Source organism: Phalacrocorax aristotelis, chromosome 2, assembly GCF_949628215.1.
Source record: "Phalacrocorax aristotelis chromosome 2, bGulAri2.1, whole genome shotgun sequence".
Classification (NCBI taxonomy): Eukaryota; Metazoa; Chordata; class Aves; order Suliformes; family Phalacrocoracidae; genus Phalacrocorax; species Phalacrocorax aristotelis.
This window is the reverse complement of record NC_134277.1, coordinates 38890225-38914713: the sequence shown is the minus strand read 5'-3', so window position 1 is coordinate 38914713 and position 24489 is coordinate 38890225. Positions and strand designations below refer to the sequence as shown.

The following is a 24489-nucleotide window of genomic DNA, read 5'->3' as shown; positions in this document are numbered from 1 at the left end:
CATTTGTTTCCACCAACTCTGCTATCAAGTTTTATGCTGGTTTTGGACTCCACCTTTCACTTTTATCAGTCTGGATTTGGCCCTTCTCCTTCTTTACTTCCCTCTGGGAAAATTCTCTCCTCTTCTAGTGGTTTACCAGTCTCTCTACTCCCTCTCTCCACTTCCTCCTTTGTCTCTGCTCTTTTCACCAATCACCTCACCTGTTGCCTGCTGCTGACAAAAGGCAAGAAAAATGAAGACAATTCACTTAAAAGGTAGAGTTGTCTGCCCTGGGGAAAGAAATGCTGCACATGGTGCAAAAGTAAATAACTTTGCATGATGATACTAGAGGTTCAGCACAGGTTGCTAGTACTAAGAAAACAAAAGGAAATGCAGAACTATGCTGATTTGGCTCTGAAAAAGGAAATGTTATTCTAAGAGGTACCAGGAGACATATCCTGACTAGAGATGGTAAGTATTATTGCCAATGTACAAAGCCTCAAAGACTGGATACAAAGACTGGATACAAGACCAAAATTTTGGAGAAAAAATGACGAGGTAAAACAGTTTGGACAGAGGAAAGCAGCAAAGCAACCACAGTATATGCATTCTGCAGCTATACTGGCCTTTGCAGCTCCTGGTACAGCTTGTTCAGAGCAAGCTCAGGTATCCCCACGTGGCACTGCAGCATTTATTGTACTGCTAAGTCAATGTAAACTCATGATCGCTTGATCCAAGAATATTTTGTATAATCCACTTTTGCATAATTTCCTTGCTACTTAGTCATTTCAAGGCTAAAAAAGGCTTTCATTCTGCATTAAATGCCCTGTTGGGCCCCACATCTGTCACACAGTACACTACAGAGACAGTCTCCATTCCCTCTGACAATTTACTAATTTAGGGACTAATCCATCTCTTCTTATTTTTATGCTAAATTTTCATTTGTTTTAAGTAGAAGTGAGGTCAGTCTTTAGGGTTTAATTCCGAAGATGCTCTAGAACATACAAGCTGCAGTACAGTACATACGATGTTACATACAAGTAACATCACTAATGTGTGTCAAGCTGTTTGCACTCATACACTCATCAACTGAAGCAACTTTCTGTCCAAATCCTAGGCAGAATTTGACAGATACTTTTGCAGTGATTCACGCATCCCCAAGAGGAGCAAACATTCCCTCTGAAAAGAAGTTACTAAAAAATGCTCTGTTTTCCTGATACATAAGCCTGGCTTGCCTTTTCTGCTATTTTCTTTATGCGTCTACTCAACTTAAGCAGCAGATTTATACATTTTGCACAGATGCAGTGTTATTTCTTTTCTTCTGAACATACAACAAAAGTGTAACTGACTTGGATAAAGGCCCAAAACTTCCCACACTATTTTATATGCAGTCAACAGTGCTGGTGCAGGTACTTTTTTCACTGCATAAAACTATGCCAGTCAGGAAAGCAATAACATAATACCTTTCAAACAAGAGGATACGAAAGAGGAACAAGAGATCCCAAGACTTCCCTTGTGATCCGGTACCATATTCTGCTCTCCTCTTTTTACCTTTTTTGTTACTGATAATTAAGAGAGTAAAACATGATATAGTAACTAGAAAAAGTTAAATGGTACAGCAGCCATTTACAGACCTGCGCAGAGTTCGTGAAAGGGACCAACACAGAGGGGTTACTATCTTTAAACCCATTCATTCACTTTGTTCATCTAGAAGGACGCATTTTACCCCACCTTATGAATCAAACAGAAGCACTGCAATTTCTAGCCATCACTTTAATTTATCAGGGCAGACACTGTAATTGCCAACAGTGTAAATGAAGGCTATAGCATATCCATTACACATAAGCTGCAGAGCAGACACGGGAGGTAGTTTTCTTAGACCTTTGCAAGAGCAGCGTCAAGATTGAGCAAGTGCTTTCATGCTGAATTTTCTGTTCTGATGCCTACTAAACTTTATCTTGTAGGGACCTTTGGTCCAGCTTGCCTCTGCTTTTCACTTGGTATCATCACTTACACTGTAGCTATAGCATAGCTGGTTTGTTGCTCTCTGCCCGGGGTTGGCTACAAAATGATACCACTTTTATCACAGAGGGTTACATATCTAGTCATAACAGTGGTGAAAGATGAAACAGCGTCAATGCAAAGAAGAATGAGGCTCCCCATGCATGATCTTATTTGAGAGGGAGGTATTTCTGGTAGTCTAAAGGAAATCCATTTCAGCTGCTGTCTGAATTGCCAAGGCAGGAAAATACGCTTTTCACACCTTATGAAAATTCTTCAGCTGTTTCACATACTTTCAAAACAATCCAAAGGCAGCTTTACAGCTGTCATGCATGTCACACTGAATAAGTCCATAAGTCACATTAAGGTGGGCATATTCAAAAGCATACAATTTTGACTAAAAACACACTTTTTTTCCTCTCTGATTTGGAAGCCCCAAGGACATTTTTTTCTGTTTGCAGCTAAAGCTCTGTTTACATCACTGTTCATCCTGGCTATGAAGCCATAGGACAACCCTGATGCAGAATGACCACACATGAAAAAGCAACTGTGGAGTCCCACTAAGGTTTTGCTACTATGAGCCGATTTCCAGAAAGCTTCAGCCTTTCAAAGAGAGTAACTACTTTGTGTAAGAGCACAGATTAATTGAGGAAGACCTGTAAGAATAGTGGTAAAGGCATTCCAACAAGCTATACCTCAAAACTACATAGCAGTCACTAGTAACTCAGTATGAGTACTGAAAACTTACAAAAGAATTTACTGGACATCATAGTTGATTATTACATTTGTTTAGACATTAATTTTACATCTACTCTGAAGAAGCTAGGAATCTCTATTCTGACACAACAGAGCCTAGTAGCATTTTCCCCAAAGCAATCATCTGCTTCAACTTTTCAGCTGTGATATAATTTATTAGACCTTAAAATGAATGGCATAAAATACGCACATAATAATGTAGCTGATGCTCACACACACCTAGGATCGGTAACTTATGGAAGTCAATGGTAAGAGAACTGAACTGAGTTAGTCCAGTCTCACCTGCTTTTGATAAATGAACAGGACTTGTCCCAGTCACTGAGCACAGAGAAGAAAAGCTTCTACAGAAACAGATATTTCTGAAAAATCATGTAATTCTTAAAGGTGAGTTATGACTAACAAACATACAAAGACATTTAATGCCAATCCTTTCACTGCTCTGCTTCTCTTTGGGGCTAGAATATTTTAATTATTAATATAAACCTATTTAATATTTAATATCAGTTAATATTTATTTTAGATATAATGTAAAATAGTAAATCATGTTATTCAACTTCGAAGCTTTTAACGTCTGCCTCTTTAATTGTGCAAATATTTTTCTATTTGTTATGACTAAGAGATTGTTTTCCCTTCAAGGTCTTATTTTCAGAGGACAATGAATTTCCCAAAATACTGACCTCATCAACAAAAAAAAATAATTACTGTTAAGTATAAAGAGCATCTATTATCATCTATGCTACGTTCTGTTACGACATTCAACGAACAACGCTGACTTTTATGGAATGATCACTGAAATGCGACACTGCTAGGTTTTGATTTACTGTTTACAAAGATTACCTAAATACTTTCCACAAATTCTTATTTAGTAGTCATTAAATACACAATCCTAGCATGGCCCTTCCTAATGTAGTGCAGTACCAGAAACTGAGATGCTACAGGATCTTTATTTGTATTTCCTTTTGGGGAAGCTGATGAAGAAACAGAAAAAAAAAATAATGAGGGAGTTGCTTTGTATTATACTATATGATTTGATAAGTACAGTCATATGTTGCTCTTTCCAGTGCAGTACAATCACAGAATCAGAATCTCAAGTGCATCTTAATCATTTTCAGGAACAGATCCAAACTAGCAATGACTTGAACATTGCACCTAATGAACTTAAGCTTTGCATCTGCCCCTAAGCAACCCGTCTGTATACAAAGCTGATGAAACTATTTATACACTCCTGTCTTCGCAGAATATGTATTTTTTTTTTTTTTAAATTGAGTTTCATATTTATAGTGTAAGCTGGCACAGGCACCTGCACTTTTGTATGCCACTTAGTCTACTGGAGCTTCAGTCTTAATAAGGTGTTGTAGATAATACTTAATAATGTTTAATAGCAAAGTCGCTGTAACAAGAGGGGTTGCATGTTGGTTGCTAAGCCCCACTCCTTCTAGGATCTTCTACAGGAGAAGAATCAACTCCCACAGAATTTCCTTCTGGTTATGAGTCTAACCCACATTTTGTCATCATCATCTACAGCAAAACATCCAAAGCATTCTATCAGTGAAACAAAACACACTTACACAACCCTCTCTAAGGGTCCCACTCTGAGCTCCTTGTATGTTACCTTGCATGTGGAAGCTGGTAACTGATGGCAAAACAGACTCGGTCTTCCCACCTCACCGTGGGCAACGTCCCTTAGGAGCTGTGGGTGGCAGCGGTGTCTGCTCCGCCCGCACATTCCAGCCGGGACACTGCTTTGGGTCGCAGGTCCACGCAGTGAACGGGAGCCATCCTCACACACACATACCTAACAAGTGTCCCAGCTCGGACTGCCATCACGGAATAAAATTGTATTCATTTCCTTGATTATCTTCCCTGTGGCTTGTCTTTCACTACAAAGGATGTGAACTAAAGACTTTTAACAATGATTATACAAACACATGGTGTTAAACAAACAGAAGTTTGTGCTCGATATTCAGGTGAAGAAACTGAAAATACTGATTGTATCATGAAGCAGTTCAACGATTTTTATTCATGCAGCATCCACGATAACAGGTATCACTGTTATCACAATTTCAGCAATATTTCACTGTCTGAATCAGCATAAGCACTTGCAAATTTTAGCCCATAAATCCAAACTGTCCCAAGACCATTCTGTGTTGAAGTCATAATATCTCAGTCCCTCCTCTCGTAAATCAGATTTATTTTGCTCCCTTTCAGAAATCTTGGTAATATTCCACTTTCAGGAACAAATAGAAATAAAAAAAGGCATGTTGGCCTAACGTGTCCTTCTTATTCCTAGGACTCCTGAACTTCTCGAACTACGCAAACACACCCTTCCTCCGCTCCCCCCCTGCACGGGCAGGGACACCGGCTGTGACACAGCCTGCCCCGCTATGCCTTTGCAAACTCCGAGCATATCCTAAGAGTAATAAGGGAAAACCCTCTTCCCACCCTGTACCAACACATTCCCCGCCGCTCTGTATTAGCGTAAACAGGCTGATTTTAGTCAGGTTTTCACCCGGGGTTAATTATTATTAAATAATAAACCTTTAAAGCTTCTTTCTAACACTTCTCCAGAGCTCCCCCGGCAATAAGTGCGCAAGCGTTCAGCACACGGTAGCTTTGGTTCGGCCCGGCTCAGCTCAGGCCCCCCTACTCCCCCCTCAGCTGACCTATTCCAGCACATCTATTTCAAGGGCAAAAACTAGGGGAAAAAAACCAAAAAACCAACTTCTTCCTATCCACCGCCGCCTGCAAACAGCCCGTCTCTCTTTACTTGCAAAAACAGAAGAGCACCGGCAGCAGCACCACGCAAGACCTGCGCCTAACTCGGAGGCACGCTTCCTCCGCCGCCGCGAGCGACCGCGTCCCGAGGGCTTGGGCACCCCGCGCCCCCCCGGCCGGGGGCTGACCGGGGCCGAGGCCGAGGCCGGGGCCGGGGCCGGGCCCGGGCCCTGCCCGCGGGGGTGCCGCTCCGGTTACTGGCCCCGGCCGCAAGTTTGTCCCCCGAGTCGTCTCGGTCCCCGCGGCGAGGGTAAGCGGCCGCCGCGCCCTCAGGGCCACCAAACACCCCGCCGCCGCCACCCGCTCCCCCCGCGGCGGGCCGGGGGCACCCGGCACCCCCAGAACCCGGCAGCCGAGCGCTGCCTCCCCCCCGCGCCCACCTGCTCGGCGGCCGCCGGTGCCGGTGCCGTGGGGCCGGGGCGCGGCGCGCTCCTCCCCGGGCAGAGGGCGGCAGGTACGGCGGCCGCCCGCCTCCCCTCAGGGGCGGTGGGAGTTGGCTGGGAGGCGGGGGGAAGGAGCGGGGCGGGGGGGTATCTTAACCTCTTGAGGGGGGGAAAAAAGCCTATCCCGCTCCTCAGGGAGGCATAATTTTTTTAATTTTCCTTTTTTTTTTTTAGGAGTAGTAATTTAACACACGCCACCCCGAGCCGGAGACGGCGTGGAGGGGGAGCGCGGGAAGCACGTGAGCGCCGGTCGGATCCGGCCGGTTCTGGCGCCAACAGCCCCACAGCGCTGGGTGCCGCCGCCGCCGCCCCCACACCGGCCCCGGGACCCCCGGCTGCTCCCCGGGGGGGCCGGCACCGCGCGGGCGTTCACCCGTGGGCCCCGCGTTCCCTCCCCACGCCTGAAGCACGCGAGGGCGAAGTCCAGCGGTGGCCTGGCGCGCCATCCCACGAGCGGACGCCTTGGCAGAGCTGCTTACATTTTAGCTTCCACGTGGGCTTTAAAATGCTGCCCCACGGCACGGAGGAAAGATGCCGCTACCCAGTCCCCCCACCAAAAGCGATCCATCCACCTGCTGAACCACTTCTGCTGAGCAGCCTTGGAGCTGGCTGGGTGCCCTCCTTTTTTGTGCCCCAGATTGTGCACTAGAAGCATCTGAAAAAAAAAATACTTGTTTTCATCTGAATTTTTTTCCAAGGTAGTTGGCAAGACGTTTCGGCCTCGCCTTAGCGAGCCTTCCTTGTTTCTGTCAGGGCGAGGGAGTTGCTGCCGAGCGGCCTCTCAGCCAGCTGGGGAACGAGGCACCCTCATTTGGTCATGCAGCGAACACCGCAGGAATGAGGATGCTGCTGTATTAACTTTATTATAGTGCGGGTTCTTGTCTGCCCGGTGGCCTTTGGATGGTCCTTTCAGGTGGCTGAGAGGTAGGTCTATCTTCTCTGGATTTCTCTGGAAAACCTGTCTTGTTGTAGAAATGTCAAATTGGGTTTTTCATTGCCCTGCTTGGTTATAAAGCAGCCCGGGCAAATCGGTGTCGCTTTGATCCGGACAATGGCAATATCAGCCTCGGACACTGGTGTACAGTCACTGATGGGCTGTGGAAACTTTGCTTGTCAGGGCAGGGGCATGAAAACCTGTCTGTCTAGGGGTATGAGTTTGATCTATTATTCTGAAAATATCCTCCTGATTGCTTGTCAGACTAAATAATTCTCAGTCCAAAGTGTCTGCCTCAGTTGCTTCCAGAGTGGTCAGGGAGCACTAAACCCATTTCCAGCTGGTCAGTAGTTTGAACTTCAAAGCACAAAACAAAGCCAAGAGTGCCATAGGCAGTGCCCCAGGGAAAAAAAAAAAGGTAAGCATTCACTTAAAAAAACAGATATAATGGCACACTTAAAAATAGCTTTCATTATTCATGCAAATTAATCTCCGCTGAGATTTGGTTTTAGATTGCTGATGCTAAAATGGATTTTGTCCACCTTTTGGTTTAGATCAAAAAGGAACTTAAGAGGATCAAGCTGCAAAAGTGCAGGAAAAAAATTGGTTTTGTCCCATTTCTATGACTTTTCTTTCACTTTCTTTCTTTCACTTCCCAACGAAATCCATGTGACAGCACAATTTGTACAGTGCAACAGTGACCATTTCCACCCATGCAGCTAGGCTGGCCTGGTATGAAGTTTATGCACTGGTGTAGTCTGAATCAATCAACTTTACCCGCGGTGCATAGCTCGCATATGTTTAATACACTGAAGTACATAATACTTGCCTCTTGGCTAGTGGTAGCTGGTTACAGAAACCTGTTACACATTAGATTTTATTAAGAGAGTCCTACGGGGCTGCATGCCTAGGAATCATAAAAGTCTCCTCTTCCTTTTTTGCCTTTGAGAAGCATAGGTGGAAAGGAAATGCTGAGTCAGAACAACGGCACTTCTGGAGCGCTCGGTGGTAGTGGAAGAGGCCAAAGACTTCTGTACAAACTGCAAAGAGCTTTGTGAAGGCCAGTGCACTGAAACCCCCATTTTTATTGGTTCCCCACATGGAATCCTCCTCCTCTTCCTCACAGCTGCGTCCAAGATCACAGAAAGGGCAATGCAGCCGGGACAAAACTGACCCCAAAGTATTATACAAGATGTGCCTTTGCTCAGTTGTATTATCTACCCATTTAAGATAATTTTAAGTGTTTCAAATACAGAAAACTTGCCTCAAACATATTTGTAGCTAACACCAATATGTTTTACAAAACATAGCCATAAAGAGAAGTTTATTTTCCATACATCTCATCTGCATAACTATTAAAAATTATGTTGTATACTGGAATTATACCTTTGCTCTTGAAAAACACATTTTAACATGGATGAAACAATATATCAATTTCTCCAGAAAAGGAGAACATCTGCATCTGTCCTACACGCAGGCTACTGATGCGACAGTCTCTGCGGTTCCTTGGTACCATGTTGCAAGCAACTGCAAGGCTTATTTTGGGTTTCGCCGCGGGTTGGGAACATGCCTCTCAGGTCAGTCTGGGGAGTACTTTCTGAGTGGCTGTGCTGAGCAACATAACAGCTCCAGTCTGTCATCTTTTTATTCCAGCACAGACAGCTGCTACACCAGTATTTTTCTCCATTTCCTTCCCTTGCTCTGTCTTGCACAGCTGAACCCCAGCTTGTACCTTCAGCCTTGACAACCTAAATGAGAAATTTCGCACCGTCCCATTTCTGGTCCTAGCCCTTCTGTGGAAGGCCAAGTTCATTGTGAGACTATAATTTCTGAGAGGTTACAAATGTGTAGTCTAACAAGAGTATGAATAAATGGCAGGATAAACTTAACCTAAACCAGGAGGAAGCAGAATGTCTGTCCTCTACACCAAGAAGCCGTGACTTTTAAAGACAGAAGAGATGCAAATGGCCTGTGGTGACCTGCCATAGTATGTGGTGGGTGAGGGATGCTTTGTAGCAAGAGAAATTTAATTTTGATTAATCTCTTTTTGCTACAAACGAAAAGAAAATTAAACAGATTTCAAAATGCATATTAATTGAAGATTCCTCCCGTTCATAACTTGTTCAATACTAGATGATAATAATTCTTAGCAAATATATCATTGACCATTTCTTTAAAAATATCTTTCCACACTAAGAGCATGTTTATGACACTGCCATCTTCAAGACTCCCCAAGAAAAAGCTGAAAATCTTCATTCCCTTACAAAATTTGTACCTTTGTATTTTGAAAAAAAAGCACATGTAAAGCTTTCTGGTCACCACTGAACACAAGCAAACAATTATTTAAATTTAAAGTAAAAAAAATTATTTTAAACTTTGGTCAAGGCTAAATACATCTATCAGAAAATATGGATTGGTTTGTAGTTGTCATTATTTATGCACACATCATTAAGACACAACAAAAATTCCTACAGGTCGAAGCATTTGTGCGTAATGTAAAAAGTAGTTTTTGCATAAAAATGCATGAAACTTAAAAGCTTAAGAGAAGAAATAAAAAAAGTTTCTTGCATTTAGCGTGCCATGTGATTACACTTCTGAATAGCTTACAACACTTGAAATCTGTTACAATAATAGTCTCATCCGTTGTGTTTGATGACTTTGTTAGCTCTAATTCCATAATTAACGACTCATTCCCATGTATGAACAGAGATATTCCCATATATTTGTCTCCAAATATTGATCTTCTCCTTGTTATCTGTACAAATTCTGTCCTTTCCGTAGAAGGTTAACAATAACTCAAAACTTTAATTTTGCTCTAATACATTTTGCTAAGAAATTCCTAAAAGTAACTGAGTTGCTTGCTACAGGACAACGGAATGATGCTTACAAATGCAGTTTAGAATGCAATACTGAAGAAAGCTGTAGACAAATAATTAGTAGAGATGATTTCCCTAGAGGGGGATATTAGTGTTTACTTTTTTTCGGTGTTTTTAATCCAAATCCTAAACCCTTACTCCTGATCTTTTTGAGCAAGTTGTTTGCTGAGTTCATTGGAAACAACATCTAAGTACATTCAGGCTCATAGTAAATAATTAGTACCTAGCGTCAATTCCTTCGACTAATTATATTTCTTCTGCTTATTTCTGTTTGTGCTGTGGGATGCCTTAAAAGTATCTCTTAGTAAAAAAGCTTTGGATTTTTTTCAGTGCTTGGTTCTGCCATTCATTTTCTGCATGACCTCTGTGAAAGTACTTAATCGCTTTTAATAGCATGAGTAGAACAAGAATGCATTCATTAATATTTGTGAGGCTGCCAGATACTATGCTCTTGCAAGCATTTACAGTACCTTAAAAAAATTATAATTGCACTATCCAGCTGGTTAATGTTTATCCAGTTACTGAACAGCTAAACAAAAAGCAGAGAGGCAGCCCTACTGTTTGCTTTCCATTGGTATTGAATTTGAAAGGAATTTTTCCATGTTAAAGCTGTAGAATTAGGCAGTGGATGATCTCCCATTAGCAGGCCTCTGTAGAGAATAATGAGCTGAAACCATGCCCTGTGCTAGTCTGCAATTAGGGTGAAAAGTGAAATACGGCAAGAATCAGAATATCATTTTTGAATCTCACTTTTCAGTGTATAACCGTTTTATCCCCACCAGGGGGAGTGTGCTTGAAGATAATAATTAGTAGGCACAAATAGTGTGTTTGAAGAGGATGGTTTCCTTTGCCACTTTCTTGAAATAGAAAGGTACCTTGTGGTCTTTGCAAGCAATTTTCCCCCCTAAAATTCCCTTTGCTTCAGCTATCACATTATGGCAAAGAAGCAGCATGAGTGTTGTTCTACGTCCTGGGCTTTGAACATGTTTGGAACGCTTCTTTTTTTAAGCATTGATGTCAAGTACAAGATTTAGCTCAGAATTTACCTAGAACACAAGGCTAAACAGCAAATGAAAGTCTCCTACCTAATGTCATGCACAGTTATTAACACTCATGTGCTGCTCAGGTATTAGCATAGTCAGAGAGAGGTGCGAGTCTGTATCTGTTCATCTTGGGTACAAGTGCCGAGGTAGTCCCTACTGCTCCTGACGGTAACTCAGGCATAACTAACTACTCTTGGCAAATTATTGTACTTCCCTGATACTCTGCCTCTGGACTGCTCCTCTTCTCTGTGTATTCACCACCAGCCAGACCTGAAATACCGTTCAACTCTGCAGTCCTTAAAATCAAGCTCATACAGAGGGACCAGCCTATGGTGTTGGATAGCAGGACATGGGCAGGCAGCAGGTCTCGTGATTTGTTTGCATAAGCAAACTTGCAGCTTTAGCATGTGGATATATTCTTGTAAATCCTTTGGATTTTCTTTGAAATAATAATTTGGTCCTTTGTGTCTAAAGAAAGATATAGTCTCATTTAAAACCAAGATTTAAACATACTGTTAGTAAATGCCTGTTCAGCTTTTCAGCACTTAACAATAAAATCTGACACATTTTGCGGTCTGTTGCATATGAAAAATATTCAGGTAAGTCCTGTTGGAACAAATGGACTCACACATATTTTTTACAAGTGGTGGTATCAACATTTTTGTAGATGTTTAAAGGTATTTTTCTCTTTGAAATATAGTTGATATCTGGCCCAGCCCATGAGAGCACTTAAAGAACTTTAGACTCATTGTAGGGATCTGAAGAAGGGAGTGCCCTCTGCTGCGCTAGATGCAGATAGGAGTTTCAATCAAATTGTTAAAGGGGAAAGATTAACACTGGAAGGACTATCATCAAATTCACTGTCAATTTTCTCGGCAGTAGTTTCTGATACTATCACTGTCTGGTTTTGCCCAAAGTGACATTGTTATTTTCAATCATTCAATGAGATAAAATTCAATAATAACTTATTATCGTGGACTACTAAGCGGAGAATTTCTTCTCAGTACATATGAACCCAATGATACAGGTTATGGTGTGACATTCAGGTACTAATACTAGCCACAATAAGGCAGGGCTGAAAAATATTACAATGGATCATTTCAGGAGGAATGGCTGGCGAGGGGGAAATAAGTGAGAATCATTGAGAGTAGAACACACATTTTGTGAGTGGGAAAACTAGTCACAAGCCATGAGCAAGACAGAATTGTACAGCTGGGAGTACAGCGCTCGGAAGCTATTGCCACTGGCCTGGGCAGCTCATTGGAAATGCACTGCCTCCGCCAAAGGAAGTGTGGTGCGTTGGTGAGGAGAGCGGGAGAAACAAGCCTGCTGAGCACCGGAGAGCCGAAATGCTGCTGGATTGGAGCCTTAAACAGATAGGACATCTCTAGAGATTCCTGGGAGGAGCTCCAGTGGTTTCCCTTGTGCTTATGTGGTTGCTGAAGGCACCAGGCTGGACACAGCTATTGGGAGAAGGTTGTTGGGAAAGGGAGGAAATCAGATAAGCAGAGGGAGGTAAAGCATAGTTTCTGTTTGTGATATTCATTGCTTACTTTCCTTGCTCTATAGTTGTATCCTTTCCAGACTGGACTTGCAAAGTACAGAGCTTTCAGAAAAACGGAAATGTGGAAAACTATGACCAAAAGTATTTATCTCTCCCACACCAATCTTGAGCTCAGTTGTAGTGTAGAAAGCAGAAGAATCATGGAGATCAGTATAGAAAAGAGCACTGCATGTTTTTTTCCATTAAACCCTTTAGAAACATCTTCAGAAAAGGTGCTCAAGGCTTCAAATGTGTGGCAGGAGCAGCGTAAATGTTACTGAAATTTTTTTCTTGCTACTTTTTTTTGCAGAATAAAGCTTGACAACATATTGGCAATAAGCATCAAAAAGAGAGGACTGGATTCTCCTCTTTATTCTTTCTCCTGTAATATTTTTTCCCTTTCCTTTCTGTTTTCCTTTTTTTTTTTTTTTTTAATTTTAATCTTTTTTCTTTTTCTATTTATGGCAAACTGACACAATAATTTCTGGGAGTTGGTGGTGTTCCCATAGAAACAGCCTTGATTTGATGATATCACTGCAGGTTGCTGCTGTTATTCTGCTATGTTCTAATTAAAATAAAATCTTCCTAGATAAATTACATTTAAATCTTTAGACATTTCTCTAGGTAATTGGACTGGTATAATCTCCTTTTTTCTTTTGGCCATGTCTGTGTGGGGGCCAAAAGACTTACAATGATCAAGACACCATTCTTTTTGAAGTAATCTTTTTGTCTCAGTTCTCCAGCATTCATAAAACCCGAATGGGCTTTTATAGCTAATAATAGTAGTTCTAAGTGGCTTTAAGTGATTTGTGGAATAAAAGCTGTAACTATTACATACCACTGAGGTGCTGCTTCTTTTACTCAACGTTTAATACTTTGCAATAACAAATATTTTTGTTTCAGGATCTCAATGCACTTTCTGTTATTACGACTTAAAGTGCTAATGAATTCCACATGAAGAGCCAGATGTTTAAGTATCTGGGATAAAACTCTTCAGAGAAGGATTTCAGTTGCCTTGCAGTATCTGTCCCAGAAGTGTTGTAAAAGGCGCGGTGTGTCAAAACCACTCTTTTTTGTCTTCTGGTTTGCATCTACTTCCCCTGTAGGGCATAAAAAAGGCATAATTGCCAACTCATCTTTTCTAAATACTGAGATGAGAATAAAATTGTGGGTTTTTTCTAGTCGTGAAGTGAATTATATTAGAGGGTGGGAGGGCAAGCAGCATGTGGTTACTGAAGCAGCAGGACTGCTTTGAGTTTGTGTGAGAGAGAGACTCAGTGTAATTATTGATGCAGTCAAAGATGCCTCACCTTCTTTGGCAAGCAAAAACTACTGTTGTGAGATTTGCTACTGTCCTGTTTGAGAAGACAAAACACAAAGAAAGTAACACAGTTCTTATTCTCTGATTTCTCCACCTCTGGCAATGTAACCCACATAATCACGAGCATTAGTACTTCTTAGCAAAAGGCAACATGATTAGCACACAGCTTTCATCTCTCCCTAGCAAAAGTAAGATTAATAAGTCTTTTGCAGAGGGTATGGTAATTTATAAAAGTGTAGCAGTCCCACAGGTGGAAAATCTAAGAACAGAATTTGGGGCAAGATCTTTTTTTCCACTTTCTCTATTATAAAATTGCCATCAAATTGCCGTTCATTTAGTGCAATTACTGTGCTTTGTCATTTGTTTTTGATCATATATTTATCAAATTACTATGTTCATCCTCAGAAAAACTCATAAACAAAGAAAATTTACCTGAACATGAGCTAAAATGGGCCAAAGACAAACACATTCTTAGAAACTACTGGGAGATTAAATATGTCAAGGCAGAGATCACCTTTTTCTTCTGAGGCTGGAGTGTGCTCTTTATGGTAGGGTCAGAGAAGTCTGTCTGAGGATCCTAGATACTGCAACAGTAAAAAAAGAAGAATATTTTTTCCCTCAGAAGGTGTTGCAATATCCAGAACTGCCCAATCAACTCATCTTGTAAGCATGGCTGGCACTCCAGCTCAAAAACTAACTGAATAAATAAACAGAACAAGCCCAGAGGAAGTAATTTCTGAGTTTCCAAGATTAGCAAAGACACACTGTGAAGAGGAGCAGGTCAGCACTAATCAGGCTTATGATTCTGGTGTTTAGCATGAAAGGGCTAGAGAACGAGAAAGTCTTCCCCTGAAGCCGCCCAGGTAGCCTGCAGTTCGTTTCCCTCTAGAAAACTCTGTAGCAGGGCTGGTGCCAGACTCCACAGGTGCTCTGCAGCAACAAACCTCGTGCAGCACATTTCACCAGCTGAATTCATCTCGATACAAAGGGCAGAATGACCCTGTAGAAAACGAGCCACCAGCGTGTTGCTAGAAATCAGCCAACACCTCTGGGTTGCACTGGGCTGCCAAGTCTACCCCGGCCAACTGGAAAGTCACAAAACACACTTCAAATGTTTCCAGGCAACAAGGTCACCATGTCTTCACTGGTTATACCACTTGCTTTATACCCAGCAGGCAGCTACTTTGTCTTAACAGCTAATATCTCCCTTTTCTTTACCTTCTAGTACTCTCCAGTGTATTGAACACCACCCTCATCTCCTGTTGGGGGCCAGTTTTTGAGTCCTGACTGAAAAAGGAGGGATTTTGATGCAAAATTTGCTGAAATCAGAGGTTTTGCACCAAGTGGTTTCTAGCACAGCTATCGCTTTTAATGCAGTTAGTGATCTGTTTTTCACAGATCTTTTTCTCTACTCATCTTTGAGGCCATCTATGTCTCTTTCATTCTGATTTATAACAGATTGCCCCTTTATGTCACCTCTTTCTAAGGTTTTTTGGTTTGTCATTTGAAGCAAAGACAGAAAAAAATCCTTTCAGTTTGACTAGAAAACTTTATTTTTTAAATTTATAGTTCATAAATATCCTGTGAATTAAACAAAACTTCCTTTTTGGAGGATGGTACATTTCTTTGCGAGTTTTGAAAAAAGTATATACCGTTTGGAATAAAATCAGATTTATTAGGCAAAAGTGTTGTGCTTACACCAGATTCAGCTTAAGGCATCTTAGCAGCATCAGCAAAAATGAATTTTGCTGCCTGGAGAAGAGGTCTGGGTTCTTCCTACCACAGGAAAGGAGGAAGGCGGGGAGGGGAAGGACTGAGCTATGGTGGTGTGGAGAGGAACTTCAGGAGAGACAGACTTGCTGCTGCCAGAGGAGTGGGTGAGGATGACAACTGGTTATTCTGAAATGGCTCATTCCCTGTCCTAAGTAGCATCCCTGACTGGGTTTTCAGGCTCATGCTTTGACAATGCTGCCCATGTAGCTCTCATTGTCCCTGCTGCTTATAGTTGACCTATGTACATATCCAGCTTTCACTTAAGGTACAGGAAGATGATGTTCAGATCCTTTCCTTGGCTGATTTGGAGCAAGGAATTATATTTAGGTCTGATATTTTAGGAGAGTACCTTGGTCATTGGCTTAGGAAGTGTTTGAACATCTGCTCTGGAAACTGTCCACTTTGTTTAACTCCAGTCATCAGAGCGGGCCCTGGAAGTCACAGATGAATGTCCTGCAGAGCACTGTTGCTCGTTCTCTGGCCCAAAGAACATTTGAAGTGTATGAACAACTCCTGTGAGAAAGACTGTGAGAAAACAGTCCTGTTGCCATGTCACTGGCACTAAACCTGGATGTGGTTCCTTCTTGCCAAAGCATGGAATTATTCTTGATTCTCTCCAAAATTCCCATTTTTCCATTCTGTTTTTCACCCCATTCAGCACACAACTGACATTCATATTTAGTTTTACATTATTTTAACTACAATATACTTTCACATATTCGGCTCCCACCCTTACTGTAGCAGTTCCCTTCTTATACGTCATAGTATTACAAGGTTCAGTTGTTGTAGAAAGCTGAATTGAACTACAAAACACAGAAGAAAGCTATTTTCTTTCTGTTTCTGAATCAAATTTGTTTACTCTTCCTAGTTTTTAAAGTTCTGCATGTTTTTATGGAACTCTGCCAATCTGATCCAGTGCATTTCTGCAACCTTAGGGCTCACAAGTGATTGAGGTATGAAAGCTTAAGAAGTTACTGCACATCAGCTAAGCCATGGCAACTGTCCTGTATTCAGGCTTAGCCCGCTGCAAATGCGATGTATTGTGAGTTATCTTAAGCCTCTTTCGTGATGGACTTATCTCTCCTCCATACTTAGCTGGGAGGCTGCTGGGTGTTGTTATTCCAGTTGCACAGATTTGTCTGTTTGGACTCTCTATCCCCCTACCCTGCCAGTAATTAAATCACCTCCTGCTATACATTTAACCTTTAAAATCTTTGCTTTTTTACTTCACTTTAATTGGCTGCTGCTGCACATATCATACTTTGCTCTTACGTGGAAGTCAGTATTAAACATTACAGGCTGGTTAGAGGAAGGTTTTTCAGCAGAGAAGAAAGAAAGAATAAGAGTAAATGCAAACAAGTCTACACAAAGGCAGCAAATCCCTTTCTAAATGAATGCCTGCTCTATAACAGACGTCTCATCTTACCTGACTGCTGATGCAGGAGACTCCAAAGGTCTGACCAAAAATGTTGGAGGCAAGAAGAAGTATAATGGGCGCACCTAAGAGCATGAGGACACCCAACAGATGTGAGACAGGGTGTGTGGCTACTGCTTGGGGGTGACCTTGGTGCAGTCCTTCTTTGGTTATGGGGCAACTCTCAGAGAAACTGCCAGGGCTGCAAGGCCACGTGTCAGGTGCATTTGTATTGCAAATGCTAGAGATGCAGGCTCTGCAGCAAGGCCTAGGTTAATGCAATGCAAAAAGGGCTTGGAAACAGCAAGTCTAATTATTACAGTTGTGCAATAGAAGTAAAGAGGAGAGTGCAACTGCTAAGGGCTCAGATACCAGGCAAATGAGCAGAATGTCTGTCATCCGCTCATGGACTAAGAATGGTCTACAAAAGATACCTGTGTATTGCATCTGCAGACCAGGACAAGTCCAGCTACAGCATTAAAAGAAATGTAGCCTGACCTGAATACCCATCATTGCTGAGGCCTCGAGCTTGTGTCCCTCCTTAGGGGCTGGGTTAAGTACGTAACCATTTAGAAAGGGCATGATAAAGATAATACCCAACAATATACTACAAGATATATAGAACTAAATAAATATATACAAAAGAGACTTGCTGCTTAAGGGTTATGTGATTCAGGTAGCTTGTCAGCTGACTGCTGCTTGATTGACAGTAAACCATTGCTGTTTGTTTTCCTGTCTTAATAAAGGCTAGTGATAAATCTGGTATCAAGTTGAGCGCTGTGGCTGAGCAAGGCTAGGAGTGAATTTGGTTCATGGAAGAAATAGGATTTGAAATCAATTTAGGAGAAGCCAATTGTGGCTTAGCAGCTGCACCCTAGAGAGCCAGGAGCAGGAGTGAGGTGTACCTTGGGGGAGCAGCCGGTGCAGGGGGGGCCTGTGGGAGGAATTCAGTTGACAGCGCTTTGTTCTCATGGCATGAAACACAATATGTCTGAAACAAATGAACAGAACTTGTTTTGAACAAATATCTTATCCACATTTTCAGCCTTTGGGACCTTAGCTTGCCCTGTGAATACAGAGGTGAAACTAAAGCAGTCCTGATATCCAAGTCTGACTAGAGTCCAAACTCAAACATGTTTCAAAAAATGAGCTAAATATAGACCGAATGTGGACTGGATTTTTGTATCATAGGGTCTTCCCTGCAGTTAATAACTCTAGGAATATTCTTCCCTCATCGTTTGTGTAATGAAATGCAGCAGTTACTTAGTGGCCTACTGTGAAACGAAGAATGAGACCACCTGTCAAAGCTGGTGGAGCTGGGTGCAGCAAAATTGTCCTGCCAAGTCACCAGGAGGCTGCCACATGTTCAGAAGAGATTAGTGCAATCATGGGACACCTACAAAATCTGCCCTGAATGTCTGCAGTCAGGTGATTACTTTCTATAAGAGTTTTTATCTCTTTGACAGATTGTTCATTGCAGCGTTGGGTCTGTGAAGAGAAGACAGTTGGCCTACTTCACTATTTCATTACTTTAACATTAATGAAATTGTATAAACACATTATAATCAAGGGAGTTGCACAGATTAAATGGAAACAACCAAACATTGCGTTAGACCCATGACAGATCTTTATATTCTGAGATAGTTGCCAAAATTGTGACTATTTTCATCATACTCTCCTACACAGAGAAATAAAATCTGTGCTAAACGTGTTAAATTTCCATTAATATGTATGAATATGTAAAAAGAAAAAGAGTTTGGTTTGACATAAATGTGATTGTCATTACTGTAGCAAAGTATATATACACCCAAACACAGGAGAATGCTGGTAAAGAAAGCTGATCCTCGTCTTCTGCTTCAGTCTCTCAACATGGCTTAAGCTGACAAAAAGATTAATAACCTTGTCACATCACAGAGGTTAGAAGTCACAAACTGACACTGCTCCTACTGCAATAACTGTGGAAATGAGAATAAAGGCAAAGAGACTAAGAGACCATTTTGATAGTGTTGTTCATGGCTATTAATTCATTAAACCAGTAGAAGTTTAAACACATCAGTTCATTGTTAAACCCCCTGGCCAAATTTAATCTGATTGAGGTAGCCAGAGTCAGCTGAACCGAAGTGCAAACCCCTTGTGGTGTGCGATACAGATCCCATCTGTGCTGATTCACAGAGGCGTTTTACAGCTCACAGCTACGATGCTGTAACTCTTCAGCTCAGACTGCAGCAGCACATAGATCCTTGAGGTTTGTTTCCCCCAAGGTCCCTGGTTCATTCCTCAATGTATCAGCCAGGGCAGCAGCCTGCACATGAGCTTCCATTGAAAAAAAGAAATTGCATGTGAGACCTTGATATGATTGAGAAGATAGCCTAGTAAATATGATTGGACAACACCACATCCTAGGCAGTCAGCATCAGCAGTTTTTGATGTATAAGTTGTCCATGTAGTGGACTGAGGCATTAACTTTGAACGGTACCTTGACCAAGTAAAGCTTTACGCTAATCAAGGAATTGCAATTGTGTGATCACTTTGGAGGCATAATTATTACAAGGTGCACAAATCAAGCAATTTAGTCTACCAATGGCTACACGAGTAGAGGACAAATAATACACTGATATTGAGGTGCTTTGCATCTTATTCCCTACTGCTGTCCAGTTTACCTCTAGTTTTATACTGTTCAAGCTATATCAGCTTGAAAACAAATACAATTCACATGCTAACCATCATCCTGCTAAAATAAGGCTGATCTAGTCTCTTGAATTTAGAATTTATTCCCAACCAGTGTTCCTTTGCTCCAAGGCCACTATCATAATCCAATATAACCCTCACCAGTTTGTATACACCCAAGGCCGCTGGAGCCTTACATCTCCCACACTCCTTAGGACTGCATCCTGCCCACTACACAAGAAATTTCAACTAGATCCTGTTCCTTTAAGCAACAGGAAGCAGAAAAATACAGGTCTGGCATTCATCCCAGGTCTTAAAAAAACACATACCTAGGTACACGGTTTTATGAACATATTCCAGCTATGAGTAATGTTTGTACAACTACATGCATGATAAAGCATTGGGTATTTTCATTTTGTCACAGTATCTTCAGGACATGAATTGTACATGCTGTAACAGGGCAACTGTGACATCTGTAGTGGCCACATCCTGAGCACAGTCTGCTCTAATACCCATGGAGTGACTGGGCCTGGAGCTTTTTCAGGTTTAACTCCGAATGTAGTTGCCAGAAGTTGGACTTAAGCATGCAATCTGTCTTGTAAGATGAATTTATTTTACAAAGCACCAGTCTGTATCTAAAATTTTCTTTGGGTCTGCTCCTGAGAGGTGCTTGGTCCTTGCTGCTCAACAGGAAGCCTGTTGGTATCAGTGGTTTGGAGAATGGTCTTTGCTGAAATACAAGCCAAGGTTCCCAAGCCAAAGTTGTCTGTGTTGGATCACTGGCTCAAAACAGGGTACAATATAGTTGCAGGAGGATCTTTATTCCAGAGAATGAGGGAAAAGTCATCTTGTGTTTGTGTGTTTTTTTCCATCTTTGGAGCTGATTGCATTAGGTGATGCATGTGGTTGGTCACATCACAATGACTTACCAACACGAACATTTCATGATAATAAGGTTCATGGACCACTGGAGACATAAAAGACTCTCTTTGTTTAGGCACCCAGAAAGAAGTTCCTCTTTGGCATTTTTATTTTTCGTTGAATAAATAATCTGAAACTAGAGACTCATTCCCCACCTTGTGAGCAGCATTTTAAAAAACCAGGATAAACAGGAAAGGATTAATGATTACGTAAGCATTGTATTTCGCAAAGGGCAGGATCCCAAATGCTCTCACTTTTGTTAGGTGGCAGATCACAGCCAGTAGAAGTTCTCGATGAAATGGCTTCTCATGAAGTCCAGGAACATGGGAGGGACACACCACAGGCCAGGAACTGACCACCTCTGATGGTGGATTCTGTAGCTGCACCTAAAGACAAATTTCCTGGACACCATGCTTTCCTTCTGCATAGTTGGCTTTTATGAGCAGTAAACAATGTGAGACCAGAAAAGACCTGACTGCAGAGCCTTCCAATGATAGTGTGGAACACAAGAGTCAAACTGGTCCAAAAATACTATTTGAAGATGTCTTTGCTTTAAAGAAATTGCTAGTTGTAATCCCAAGCATTAAGATAATCTAAAAATGATGTGAAAGTATGTCAGTTTTGCAGAAGAATCAATGATGCTGTGACTTCTATCATAGAATATTAAAAATATTTTTTAAAATGGCAAGCAATAAGAATGGACAAAGTAATTGCAGAGTCATATTCAGTGGATTAGAACGCACTGACCACTATGTAGATGTAGCATATGAAGTTCCTGTTCATCAAACACTTTCAAGTTGACAGTTTCCTGTTGTGAATCAAGAATTGTTAAGTGATAGCTGTTGGTAAGCTCAGAGTGGTAAATGGCAACAAACCAGCTGATCACCCTACCACAGAATCACAGAATGGTTAAGATTGGAAGGCACTTCTGGAAGTCATCTGGTCCAACTCCTCTTGCTCAAGCAGGGTCACATACAGCCAGTTGCCCAGGACCACGACTAGACAGCTTTTGAATGTCTCCAAGGAGGGAGATTCCACAGCCTCCCTAGGCAACCTGCGCCAGTGCTCAGTTACCATCACAGTGAAGGTTGGGCTATTTGATTTTAAAAGTCCCTTCCAACCTAAACCATTCTTTAATTCTATGGAACTGTTCAAAGTCAGGTTCGACAGGGCTTTGAGCAACCTGATCTAGTGAAATTTGTCCCTGCCCATGGCAGGTGGGTTGAACTACACGACCTTTAAGGGTCCCATCCAACCCAACCCATTCTATGATACTATGAAAAGTGTTTCCTGATGTTCAGACAGAGCCTACCGTGTTCTAGTTTGTGCCCTTTGCCTCTGGTTCTGGCACTGGGTACCACTGAAAATAGCTCCATATTCTTTATACCCTCCATTCAGATATTTGTATGCATTGCTGAGATCCCCGCCCACCCCCCCCGAGCCTCCTCTTCTCTAGGCTGAACAGCCCCAGCTCTCTCAGCCTTTCCTCATATGTGAGATGCTGCAGCTCAGGATACTCTTGGACTCTTTTGCTGCAAGGGCACACTGCTGGCGCACGTCCAAGTTGTTGTCCAGGACCCACCATGATTAATCCTGTTTCCGTTGCAATCATACAGCTTACAAGTAGCATTTATTAATCCAGAAAAATTGTGACTAAATAATAGCACACTAATTTTTAAGAGACTTAGCTACTTGAAACCCAGCCAGATAAAGAAGTAGATGTGTTAATGCAATCATTTCTATTGAATTTTCTGAATGGTGATAAGTCAGAGTTGTACAGTCCAGGTGGTTCTTGTCTTCATAATAACCAATGTCAATAGCTCAAATAGTAAGTTACCTGCTCAGGGCTGTTTCTTTTACAGCAGAGCATTGTACTGAAAGCTGTGTCATCTACATTTCAAATGGTTTACCTCTGTGATTAATCCCCTGTAAAATAAAAAATTTATTTGATTGCATGATCCTTAATATTTGCTTTGCATGTGTTATTATGGAGATACTTTGATCTGCACTATCATTTCTAAACATTGCTATATATTCTAGCTTCTGCTTACAGAAGCTAAAAAATTGCATTAATTCTCTTTTACCACTGGGTGGCGGTCTCTTAAAAATTATAAACGTTAAAAGTATCTTGCTCGATCTTTTAATTTCGGTATAACTAAAAGAAAACTCAGAGATAAGACTTTAATACTTCTGAATAGCAGTGGTAAAGTCAGTCTAAAGGAAAACAATATCCGAAAGCCTGCTTTCTAAGCATAAGGCATCCCAGCAGATCTGGCTACAATGAAAATAATACCATTGTTTTATAATGTCACCTGTGCCAAAGTATTCAAATGCTGCAGAGTTTTCTATGACTTATCAAAAGAAGCAAAGGGTTTTCTACACAGCCAGATGCAACTCACAGCTTTGGAGAAATGTATTAGGTGTAAATCCTCTCTGAATGACATACCTTTTGAATTGTATTTTCAATCACTGTCTGGGATTTTGTGGATTTGGACACATTTACACATAAACAAAACTTTTCTGCTTGAAAAGTCCCCCTGAAAAGACTTTCTCATGTCAGCAAGTCCCAAAACTATTCTTATTTAGTATAAGAATTAATAAAGATTTAGACACACCTAAATGAAATCGAGCTCTCCAGGAGTGCAGTGTCACATTAGCTAATCTATCTTAGAAATTGTCTTTCCTTTTATAGGGTTTTGCAAACTTTATAATACTGAGAGTGAACTGTGACCATTTTCTCACAAAACAGTGTTGCTTCCTAAAGTCAAAGACCTTCTGATTTTTATGGTACTTTCAGTACATGCAATGCTGTGGTGCTTGTTACTTACCATCCTTCTCTACATTCTACAGCTGGAGTAGAGTAGCTGCTTAAAATACATTTTTTCTCATTCTTTGATTATTGTCCAGATAAGGAAGCCACCAGGAAGGCTTTACCTTCAACAATGGTGTACCAAGTGCAGTTCTGTAGACACACTCATTCCTTTATCATACCCTCAGATATGAAAGTGGAGGAGGCAATGTGAGCAGCAAGACAGACAAAAATAGAGAAACTTTTTTGATAAACCTAGCAATTAGGGTTTTTAATATACTGAGCGTGTGTATTGTCCACAGACAGGATTTCCAAATGGGATTACCATGTAGCCTTAAAATGCCACTGTCTGTATAGAAGCATTGCTGAATACTCCAAATTTTCTTAACTAGTGGAACTAGCAAGTGCTGCAAATGAAAGTCAGGTATAGGTTTGATACAAAACAAGCAGCCAGTCTTGCATCCCTAGACAAAAAGTCTCCTAGGTTTGAGAAGGTTTACAAAAGTGATACCTTATAGATGTGTGTGGTGTTGTACTGCATCTAGTTGAAAAGCTACTTACAGTTTAAGGATAATTCTGATTAGTGTTGAAATATGATTGAAGAAGTTTTTATATCTAGCTGTACCTCCAGTGATAACGAGCTCCACATTTGGCATGGATGGCACCGCAGTCCTGCAGCAAAAAAATTTAGATTTAATATAAGGTGACCACTACCTTTTCCCAACCCAATGAGGGGCCACAAGACATGCCCATTTCCTTTTGACACCAACTAAATATAGAGATATGGTTTTCAGTGTATAAGATAAATAAGTCAAGCCTGGACTCTGCCAACTGCAAACAAAAAGCAATCCAAAAGCACATGAGCAAAGGTTGGCACCACACCTGGCTGTCCTTAGCTCTTTTATTTTCATTTAGTCAGCTTAGTCACAGTAGAACAGCTTGTGATATGTCTTGTTGCAGTTACGGGACACGCTGGAGAGGCCAACAACACCAAATGGACCTTCACACCAAATGGGTCTTCACAATCTTTCATCTGTTGCTTATCCTAATGAGATAATAAAATAAGTGCCATAATTTTTGGATTTCATAAGACAGTGATCAAAGTATGAAACAATAAAAAAGCAGTATCATAGAAGGGAAGAAAAAGCCCTTAGCTTAGATACAAGGCTGGAGAAGTGCAGCTTCTCTAGTGGAGAACTGTTTCCAAAATATTTGTCCATATGCAACGTTATTA

At 41.4% G+C, this 24489-nt stretch overlaps 1 protein-coding gene and 1 long non-coding RNA gene across 3 annotated transcripts in view; one reads left to right on the top strand and one right to left on the bottom strand.

The window, feature by feature from the left end:
- The window catches only part of WIPF3 (WAS/WASL interacting protein family member 3), a 38533-nt gene extending 32393 nt beyond the window's left edge, over nucleotides 1-6140 (bottom strand). For both annotated transcript variants that reach the window (XM_075083147.1, XM_075083146.1), the window contains exon 1: nucleotides 5892-6140. The gene's annotated coding sequence lies outside the window, so the exon portion shown is untranslated. The remainder of the gene's footprint in view (nucleotides 1-5891) is intronic.
- Nucleotides 5669-24489, top strand: part of LOC142052692 (uncharacterized) — a 37904-nt gene continuing 19083 nt past the window's right edge. The window contains exons 1-2 of the long non-coding RNA XR_012658943.1: nucleotides 5669-5761; nucleotides 6129-6882. This is a non-coding gene — a long non-coding RNA (uncharacterized LOC142052692). The remainder of the gene's footprint in view (nucleotides 5762-6128; nucleotides 6883-24489) is intronic.